The 10,216-nt window shown below is 42.7% G+C and overlaps 1 long non-coding RNA gene across 1 annotated transcript in view; it reads right to left on the bottom strand.

The window, feature by feature from the left end:
* Positions 1–1,092: 1,092 nt before the first annotated feature.
* Positions 1,093–10,216, bottom strand: part of LOC121936235 — a 22,671-nt gene continuing 13,547 nt past the window's right edge. Inside the window, exon 3 of the long non-coding RNA XR_006104938.1 lies at positions 1,093–1,284. This is a non-coding gene — a long non-coding RNA (uncharacterized LOC121936235). The remainder of the gene's footprint in view (positions 1,285–10,216) is intronic.

Raw genomic sequence — 10,216 nt, 5'->3', positions numbered from 1 at the left:
TCAGTCCTTGATTAGTAGTAATAGTGACGAGAAATTTACTGTTCATTTTGTAATTTAAAAAGCAGGTATCTTGTGGGATCTTAAGGACCCAAGGCTGACTTTAGGTTCTTGGACTTCTGTTTTCAGAAGGAGTTCAGAGGTCTTTGAACTACAGCTTGAGAAAAAAGGAAGGAGATTGCAGTCCCAGCAACAAACACAGTGGTCCCCAAATGTTTTTGGACTACTGCTCCCTTTGCACTTGGATGTAAACTCTAGTGCCACCCATGGCTGTTTCTTAATATTAGGTCTGCTGTTTGTGCAGCAGCAGCCAGCCAGCCATCAATCATGCCCAATTCACCTCCACCACCTCAGTTTCTCCTGTGTGAATACAGCAGTACCAGTGGCCCAGGAAAGATCTTCCTTCTTGCCTGCACCAGTCTTACAACAAAAGTGTCATGCCCAGCCTGGAAGATGGCTTGGAGGACTCAGAGGATGAGCTAGAGCCTCTGGGATCTGAACCTATAATGGAGGAGCCAGAGCCCCAGGGGCTTGAACCTGTAATGGAGGAGCCAGAGGCTGGCCCTAGTTCTGCTGGAGCAGAGTCTATGGCCCCTCCAGAGGTTCAGCAGTCAAGTTTGCCTGGTGCCGAGGCTGTGGACATGGAGGAGGATCTGGGCAGCGTGCCTACCTTCAATGAGCGTCGAGCAGAAAGAGAGGGCCTTCGAAGATCTCGGAGACTTTATCAGAAGCGTCTTCGTAATCAGGCACAGCTGAAGGCCAGCTCCTTGCCTTCTTAAGCACCTGGAGCATGTGTGGTTCTTTGCCAGTGGATATCTGACTCTTTTAGAGGAAAGACTCTGTCTCTGGCTCCTTGGCTTCTTGTCTTGACTACCCGGAAACCTGACCTTGGACTGCTTTATCTACCTGCCTATCTGTTACCCTGAACCTCGGACCGTCTGACAATTCTTCTGGTAAACCCTTTTGGCAAAGCTACTGCAACTCTCCAGGACTGTGTAGCTTACATTGACTTTGCTGTGCTGGGAGGGGGTTGTTTGTTTGAAAACTAGCTGCTTTATCAGCCCTTTGGCTGCTTTCCCGGACAAAAAGGAAGGCTGAGTGGGTGGCCAGCTGCTCTGTTGCTGCTCCCAGAGTGATTGGGTGAACTTTCTTCAAACTCAGTAGATTAATCTTCTGCAGGTTAAACAGCAAGACTTTGGCGTGGTACAGAGCATCAGAAAGAGGTGGCTGGGAACTGCTACTCTTTCTCCCATAGCCAGGCTTCACCAATCAAATTTCATGCTGTGGCTACGGTAAAGAAAAAGGAGTGTTAAAATGCGGCTCATTTTTGTGTCACCACAAATAGGTGGCGGTGGTGTGAGCATGTCGCTGCTGCGCAGCTCCATCTGGACGCTGCGCAGCAGTGATGTCATCACCATGCACGCCGTGTATATGGTGCCGTGCAGCAATGATCTTCTGGTGATGTGCTAGGGTTGCAGGGCGTCTGGAAACGGCACCCCAAGGCAACCCTAGCACGTCACCAGGACATGCTAAAGGGCCCATTTGGACCAGGCCTTTATTTCAGAAGTTGCGGAGATGTTACCAGATAAACTTGGATGGAACTGGGTCCCAGCCCCCACATACAACATAAAAGGTCTTTTATGCCTCCCCATAAATTGGATGGGCTAAGGCCATCACATTTAAGCCACCTTTAATTATGCTAGTTCTTTCCTCCCTCTTCTCATTTTTAGCTAAAAGCTCATAGTAGAAAAATTCCTCCTACATGCAACTGCCATCCCAACCTTCCTTGACTTCTACAATGATTGGCAGCCTTAGCTTTTCAGCACACAGTTAACAACAATTTCACTAACCATTTATTAAGCATATAATCAAGTAATATTCTACATAACATATGAAGGGAAATACATAGCTATATAACTTGGTTTTCTATGTATAGCAGGTTACATCCTATACATATACATCCAATATATTATTGACAGCAAAACATCACCTCTATATGTTTGGTAAGTTAGTTCATTCATCAGAAGCCTGTGATATTCCTGCCAGTTGGCACAAAGAACAATATACATATATAATGAACCAGTACAACATTAACATGCTAGTAGTCATCTTAATCATCTAAACAAACCATCCCATGACTTCAATTTTAACAGAATCTTACATTATAACATAACATTACAAGATGATAGAATGACCAATCCTGAAAAAAAAAATCTCTGGGACTCTGTGAAAAGAAAAGATGGCACAGGGATGGAAAGATGGCTCCTACCCCTTATTATGCCATTGCTGCACACTACAAATGTCCCTCCCTCCGGTAAGCTGGGGACCATTATTGATGTCAGAGTGCCTTCATTGTGGGGACTCTGTTTATATTTCCTCTGGCCATAGGAATTCCTAGAGTGAGAGAAACATTTTTATGACCAGCTTCCTTGCAAAAAAGAAAGTCTGTTGTTGTGTGTCTTCAAGTCATTTCTGACTTATGGCAAACCTACCATAGGGTTTTCTTGTCAACATTCTCCAGAGGGGTTTTGCCAGTGCCATCCTCTTGAGTCAGAGAGAAGATGACCGAGCTGGGATCTGAACCCTGATCTCTCAGTGTCCTAACCCAATGCTCAAACATTATACCATTTTGGCCCCCATAAAAAGGAAGCACATGACAATTATGCTGCTTTTGGTTATAAAATGCTGGAAGGATTCTGCCTATCTTCATTTGGAAGAGGCTCATTTTAGCCAAGCTTTCTTAGAGAATTCTCAGACACAAATTCTTTCCTGTTAGCCTCGCTTTCCTTGCAGTCAGTTACCCTTCTTTGGTCATTGTAAACTCCCTTTCCCAAAATATACTTTCCAGCAGCAACTGGTGAGTGTGTATATGTGTGTGTGTACTGAGAGCCTTATCAATAAGAATTATATTTGAACATAGTAGCTAAGCCCTTTTAAAAAAAAGATTTTGATCATTAAAAATGTAGTATTTCCAGACTGTCATGTGTGTTTCCATTACTTCCACTCCCCAATTTCAACACTTGGGAACATCACTCTTTTATTTACTGCGTGAACAGATGGAAAGCAAGTGTGCATGCATGTAGTATTACTCCCCCAAGCAACATCAGTTTTCCAATAGCTCAGTACTTCTTGTTGTAGAAACACTTGTCCTTTCCAACAGTCTGGAAACTCATCATGGTTCTCCTGTATTCCTGACTTTCAGACTACAGACATTGGGATCTCTATCTTAAATTCTCCACCAGCAGAGGAGATATCCATACTAATTTATTGGCACAATTGTTGGTCAGTGCCAGCCCTACTAATAGTCAAAGGGAGGCAGCCAACATAGGGAAACAATCATGGTTGATAGTGATAGTCAATCTCTGCATACCTGCTAATTTCCATGTTTTCATACTGCCTGTATTTTTGCTTCACCATGTCCTTTCTTCTTTTCTCTCTCCACCCCTCCATTAAGTAAATCCATTTTAGTAGATTGCACTCTACATAGTAGATATCTTGCAAAGCAGGCTAAAGTTAATTCTTTTCTCTACTAGACCCTCTGTGCGGGGGTGGGATGCAACTGATTATTGTTCACCTTTTGCCTTGCCAATTTCATTACTCTGCTGGAAAAATCCACTTCTTTCTCTCTCACTTCCCAACAAGTAGAGAGGTAACAGAAGTGGGTTACTCCTTTCTGATGGAAGACAGAATTGTGTTTGTGTCACACACCCTGCCTTGCATGTCTTAAACTAGTTCTCTCAATGGAAAATGCTATCATGCACTCAGCTGCTATCTTATAAGTTAGTTTGTTTGCATGGGGAGTGGGATGATATCTCATCTATCATCTCAAGCAGCAAAATGTCTTTGGCAGGCCCTGCTGCTGGCCAGCAATCATCACTTTTGTTGATGACAAAGTGCCAGATTTACAAAAACCGAAAGTGAGAGGAATTAGAAATAGAGAAATGTGTACAGTGCTCCTGTGTCATATGCAGGTGCGCTTTATGTGTCTTTCATAAACTTATGCTGAAAGCTGCTCGCCATAAAAGGCAATGGCATAATGGCATGTGCACCTACATCGCATGCGCCATGCCGCCTTCACATGTAATTACCATATATACTCAACTGTGGTATAATTTTGGCTTTAGGGCCAAAATTATGGATTTTGATATGACCTGTGGATAAGTTAAGGGTAAAATGTAGGGGCATGTAACAAAGGTTCTAAAGGAAAACAAAGGAAAACAATGCCAAATAACAAAATTCCAGCAGACAAAACTTTGTGCTCACTTTAAAGGCTGGATAGATGAGTGAATAGAAGAGGTCAGTGCTGCCAGGACAAATTAGACTCTTTCTTTTCACCAGGAGATGGTTCCCTTTTTCAAAAATGAGAGTTAAAGTACAGTACCTACATTGAACCATGGATAAGTCGACTCAAGTTTTTTTTTGTCAAATTTGTGACCTAGATTTCTACACTTATACATGTGTATATACCGTATATTTTAAATGTGTTTTAGTTGTCTTAATCATGTTTTTAAATATTTTGTTTGTTTAAAATGAGTTTTTTAACTTGTTTTGAACTTTTGGAAGCCACCTTGGATCCCATGCTGAGATATCTTATAAATCCAATAGATAGATAGATAGATAGATAGATATCAGCCTTACTATATTCACTTGGGAGTCTAAGGTTTGGCTTAGTCATTCCAGCAGTTGATCTTTAGGAGAAAGAAATCTTCACATATATCTTTTCAAAATGTAGGTGGTTTGTTCTCTTGGTTGGTAACCAAATGGGATTGTCCCCCCTTCCACAACACACACACACACACACACACACACACACAAGGAATAAAAGACTCTTCTTTGCCCATGAACTGTTGCATGCATGCACTATGTGCTAGCCATTGCATCTTCTTGGTATGAAGATGCTTGCACTTTACATGCAGCTTACATATTTATTGGATACTGGTAGATTTCTGGAAGACTCAGGTTATAGGTGGGCTTTGAGAACCCAGGCAAAAGATCAGATACATGGTTGTGAAGACAGTTATTTAATGTTCCCTAGTGTGTTTTCTTGTGTGCTCTATTGCTTTCCCACCAACAGACTGATACTCTCAAGGCTGACTTAACTCCACTTCCACCTTCCTCAGCCTGTAGTCTCCTTCTTAGTAATATAACTGTAATAACAAGCTGACCCCCATGGTCCCCATCTCTCAGATATATCCTAATAAGTATTTTTGCACACTTCAGATTATCTCTTGATAACAAGCACTAGATTATGTGCAAGCCAACAAGGGAGTTGCATATTCAGGGAGCACAACAGAGATAAGCCTCAAACTGAGGAAATGCTGGTTGTTCTATGTCTGAAGAATTCAGCACACTTTTCTTCCTTCCTGGAATAATGACTAAATACCTTCTTACTACACCTCCTTTGCATGGCTGTTTGCTTCTTTAAAATGTAATTTATACCATTGGCTCCCTTGCTTCACCGCCATGTCTACTAATTCAGTCAAAGTGACTTGAGAAAAGTAAAGCCAACACACAATGGAATGAAAAGGTGCCAAAGGAGGAAATTGTCCTCTTGCATAAATGGGATGAAAGAAAAAGAGTAGTAATTGAAGGTTTTTTTGCAAGACGTCAAAGCAAGTCAATTAGTCAATGACTACTGGTAGAACAAAATGTGAGGTTGGGGTAGAGGAGAGAAGAGAAGAGAAAGTAAAAGAGAAGTGCTCTCTTTCTTTTTCTCTTTCTCTTAACCAGGTCCTGTACTTTATTGAAGAACTTGATTCGTTAGTGGAAAACATGATATACCCAATTTGCTCTCTTAAGGAAAATCAGATTCTGTACAAGTAAACAGTGTGAACTGGCTTAGAGCTACAAGCCTCGAGGGCAGTGATTAAAGCCGTCCACCTTCTAGCACACTAAACAGCCATAGGAACCAAAGAAATAATGAATGCCTTCGCAACCTATTATCTGGTCCTGTACTCTGCATGAGGGAGCCCTGGGGGCCAAACCAAACAGGTCATGAAATTTCTTGAGTTCCAAGCAGGCCTAATCAAGTCCCACCTCAAATGCAAACTCAGGAAAATAATGATTTGTACAGCAAAGTTATCAGGAAATCACAAAATTCTTTCTAGTAGTTTTAAGGAACAAGGCAGAAATCAAAACAAAGCCCCATTGGTCTAGTTTGTTCTGAAGGAGGGTGAGGTAGAAATAAATCTGAGGTGAAAGAGAATTGCTTCATGCTTGTAATGCATTAAATATCTCTCTCTCTCTCTCTCTCCCTCTCTGTGTGTGTGTGTGTGCACACGCATGCATATATGCATGGGCTTACATGCTGAATACCATCACTGGTGACCCACTATCTTTCTGGTCTAAATATATGAATTCCATTGAATTTAAACAGCACTTGCTTCAGAGCAACAAAGCAGAAGCAAAGGAGTAGCCATTGAAAATGGTCAAACTGGGATACCAGTTCTTTTTTCTACCCTTTTGTTGTTGTTAACTGTCCTTGAGTCAATCTTGACTCATGGTGACCCTGCTGATGAGACAACTCCAAGACCCTCTGTCTGCCACTGCTCTGCTCAACTCTTGCAAACTCACATTTGTGATCTCTTTAACAGAGTCTATCTACCTTGCATGCAGCCTTTCTCTCTTTCTACTTCCCTCTACCTTTACTAGCATTACTGTTTTTTTCCAGTGATTCATGCCTTCTCATGATGTCATCTTGGCTTCAAGAAAGCTTGCTGGCTTGATCTGCTCCAGGACCCATTTGTTTGTCTTTTTAACTGACCATGGACTCCTTAGCACTCTTCTCTAGAACCAAATTTCGAATGACTTGATTTTCCTCCTGTCCTCCTTAACTGTCCAGCTTTCACATGGCAATAGGGAGTACAATGGCTTGTAGGATTCTACCTTTTGTGCCCAGTTGTATATCCTTGCATTTTAGGATCTTCTCTAGTTCTTTCATGGGTGCCCTTCCCATTCTTAATCTTCTTCTGATTTCCTGGCTGCAGTCTCCATTTCTATCAATGTTTGATCCCAGGTATGAGAATTCTTTGACTATTTCTATTTCTTCGTTGTCTAATTCAAATTTGTGTAGGTTGTCTATGGTCCCTGGAGAAATCATTTTAATGGTATATCACAACTAACAAAAAGTCAACAAGCAATGACTATACAAGAAGTTGCAAAAACTTAGATAGACTGTACCTAACAAGATTGTTTGGGGGGGGGGGGGGACCCAAAAGGTTCCCAGACAGATAACAATTTTGTGGCCCTCATACTGGTCAAATCTTGACATGGTGTGAGATTTGGATGTAGAGAAAACAAGAATATAAAAAGAGCCCTGTTGGATCAGACCAATCATCCATTACAGCAACAGCTTCATTTCCACCATGGACTAACCAGATATGTTTGGATAGAATTCAGACAGCAGTTCATTCCATGAAGCTGAGGAAGTAGACCGATATTATGAAAGCTTATGCTCCAATTTTTATACAGTTAGTCTCAAAGTTCCTTGAGTCTACTATGCAGGCACTCCTTGAACAACAACTACTACTACTATTACTACTACAAAGGAAAATTGAAAAGAGAAATAGCAGAACTGGAAAAGGGCCATCAAAAATTGGTTAAAGAGAGAAAATGGGGTCCTGGCATTTTGTGAGGTTGTTAACTGCCCTTAAGTTGGTCCCAACTCATGGCAACCCTATGGATGAGACATCTCCAAGATCCCTTTTCCTCCACTGCTCTGAAGAGACAAACAAGGAGCAACTGCAGCAGTTTGCTTCCCTATTGGGAAAGGCAAGATGCTGACTCCTCCTGCTCCTCTCCTCCCCCTCCTGCTGGGTTAACTGCATGCAATCTACTTTGGAATTTGAACTCTTTTGCAGCAGTTGAAGTAAACCGAAGACAAATAGAGAAAGTGGGAGACAAACTGGGACATTCTAATAGTTGAAAAACTGGGACAGCAAAGGATTAATTAGGACTGTCCCTGGCAAACTAGGACAGTTGCAGTGCATGGAATTCCTCTGGGATATGAGTGTAATATAACTATAGCAGTAAAGAGGAGAGTAGCATTGTCAACATCAGCAACTGTAGGGACAAGACTTAGGATTGGTTAGCTATGGTATATATGTTAGGTCAAAGTAGAGGATTCTGATGTTCAAAGCCAATGTTGAAATGAAAGCAATAAGAAGTTTTGCGAATATGTCTTTTGATATTCTCCCCCCACTTTCTTGCTATATACCTCAACATATATCCCACAAGGACGATTAGTTGCAAGAGGGAAAGGATTTGCTAATGATATAGCTTAAAAGCAAAAACAAAAATTACAGCTGCTTGCTTCAAAAAGGCCCTCCTACGGTTCATTTGTGAGTTTTCACAGAGAGGGATTTCAGAGATTGCAAGAATAACTGACAGTTCTATATCCATAATGCATCCATCCCTTGGCATGTTTAGTGTATGTGTGCACTGTGTTTGTATAGATCTAACTCCCCCCAACCCCCAATATATGTAGAACAACTTCAAAGTTATCATATGTACACAGCTAGCTTTAGTAGTTGAGTACAAGGAAACAATTCCCAAAAGGGCTCTCACCGGCTTACAGAAATCTCTGTGGTTTAATGATCTGAGTTTTAGCTGATCAGTTGATCAATGAATAAATTTATTTAGTATATAAATAAAACAGTTCTGCACTAGGGAGTATAATTTGTAGTCAGATGGTGCACATGGATATCATAATGTTACCATTTTATTAAATGCCCCTCCCTTAGAGATTTGACTGGCACTGCCTTTATGATGGTGAATACTTTTTCATTGACTCAATTTTTTTTTAATGTGAATTTTTCAGAGATTGGTAGCAACGCAAAAGTATCGTACTTAACAGTAACATTGTGTAGCCCATATTTTACTATCTTGTTTGCAAGAATATAATGGAGGATCTTGCTGAAACGTTACTGGAGAAAATGCTACATACACAGCATTTCCTTAATCTACCAAACTGATGAAGATTATCGCACTGCGTTCTGAGAACGTTCTGATCACGTGATGAGAACGGAACGCATTTGAGAATACCGCACGTATGTGTTCCAATCGGGTTCTCAGAACGCTTAAATGTGTTCCAAATGTGTTCCAGGAGGGAACAGATTTGAATGTGTTCTGAATGTGTTCCCAGAGAGCTGAAACGTGATGAAAACGTTCCAAGAGAAGTGTGTGCGGTATTCTTATCCGTTCTCAAATCCGTTCCCTCATTCCTCCGTCTCCTGATTGGCTGAAAGAATGACAGGCAGGGAGGGAGGCAGGCAGGCGAGTGACTGCAGTGAGGGAAGGTGTGTGTGTGTGAGGGGGGAAAGAAGGAGGGAGGGAAGAGAGGAAAAAGGGAGGAAAGGTGGGACAAGGAAGAGAAGAGGAAAGCAGGGAAAGAGAGGGAAAGAAGAGACCAGAGCAGAGAGCAAAAGGGAGAGGGTCTGGCTGCTTCTCCGGGGGTCTCTAGTGTCATGTCCAGTGGGGCTCCTGTGCTGTCACAATGCAGGAGGCAGGGATGCCCAGGACCTTCTCCTCCTTCCCTCCAGGAGGGAACCCACAAAAGCTCCTCTGTTTGGAGCACCACAGAAAAGCAAGCAAACAACTCCCAGAATTCCATAGCAAAGAGCCAGACAAGAGTTAAAGCGGGGAGGGAAGCTCACAACCTGAAGGCACACATTACATGCACACACACAGGAGCAAAAGGGTGTCAAGCTGCCAAAAAGGGGAAATGGGATGACAGCAGAGGACTCTTCTTTTCTAACCGGTTTAAAGAGCTGCTATGGCTGCCGGGGCTCTGCCCTTGGCCCAGTCCCCTCCCTGGCAACTTGCTTTCCTTCGGCTTGAAGGGACCTCCATGGAGCTCCTCCTTCCCTCAAGGAAGAGGGGACCAGGGCAGAGAGCAAGAGGGAGAGGGTCTGGCTGCTTCTGCGGGGGGCCTCTGGTGTCATGTCCAGCGGGGCTCCTGTGCTTGCAGCCTGCAGGAGGCAGGGATGGCAGGGATGCCCAGGACCTTCTCCTCCTTCCCTCAAAGAGGGAACCCACAAAAGCTCCTCTGTTTGGAGCACCACAGAAAAGCAAGCAAACAACTCCCAGAATTCCATAGCAAAGAGCCAGACAAGAGTTAAAGCGGGGAGGGAAGCTCACAACCTGAAGGCACACATTACATGCACACACACAGGAGCAAAAGGGTGTCAAGCTGCCAAAAAGGGGAAATGGGATGACAGCA

Source organism: Sceloporus undulatus, chromosome 7 (genome assembly GCF_019175285.1).
Source record: "Sceloporus undulatus isolate JIND9_A2432 ecotype Alabama chromosome 7, SceUnd_v1.1, whole genome shotgun sequence".
Classification (NCBI taxonomy): domain Eukaryota; kingdom Metazoa; phylum Chordata; class Lepidosauria; order Squamata; family Phrynosomatidae; genus Sceloporus; species Sceloporus undulatus.
This window is presented reverse-complemented; position numbering and strand designations above follow the sequence as displayed.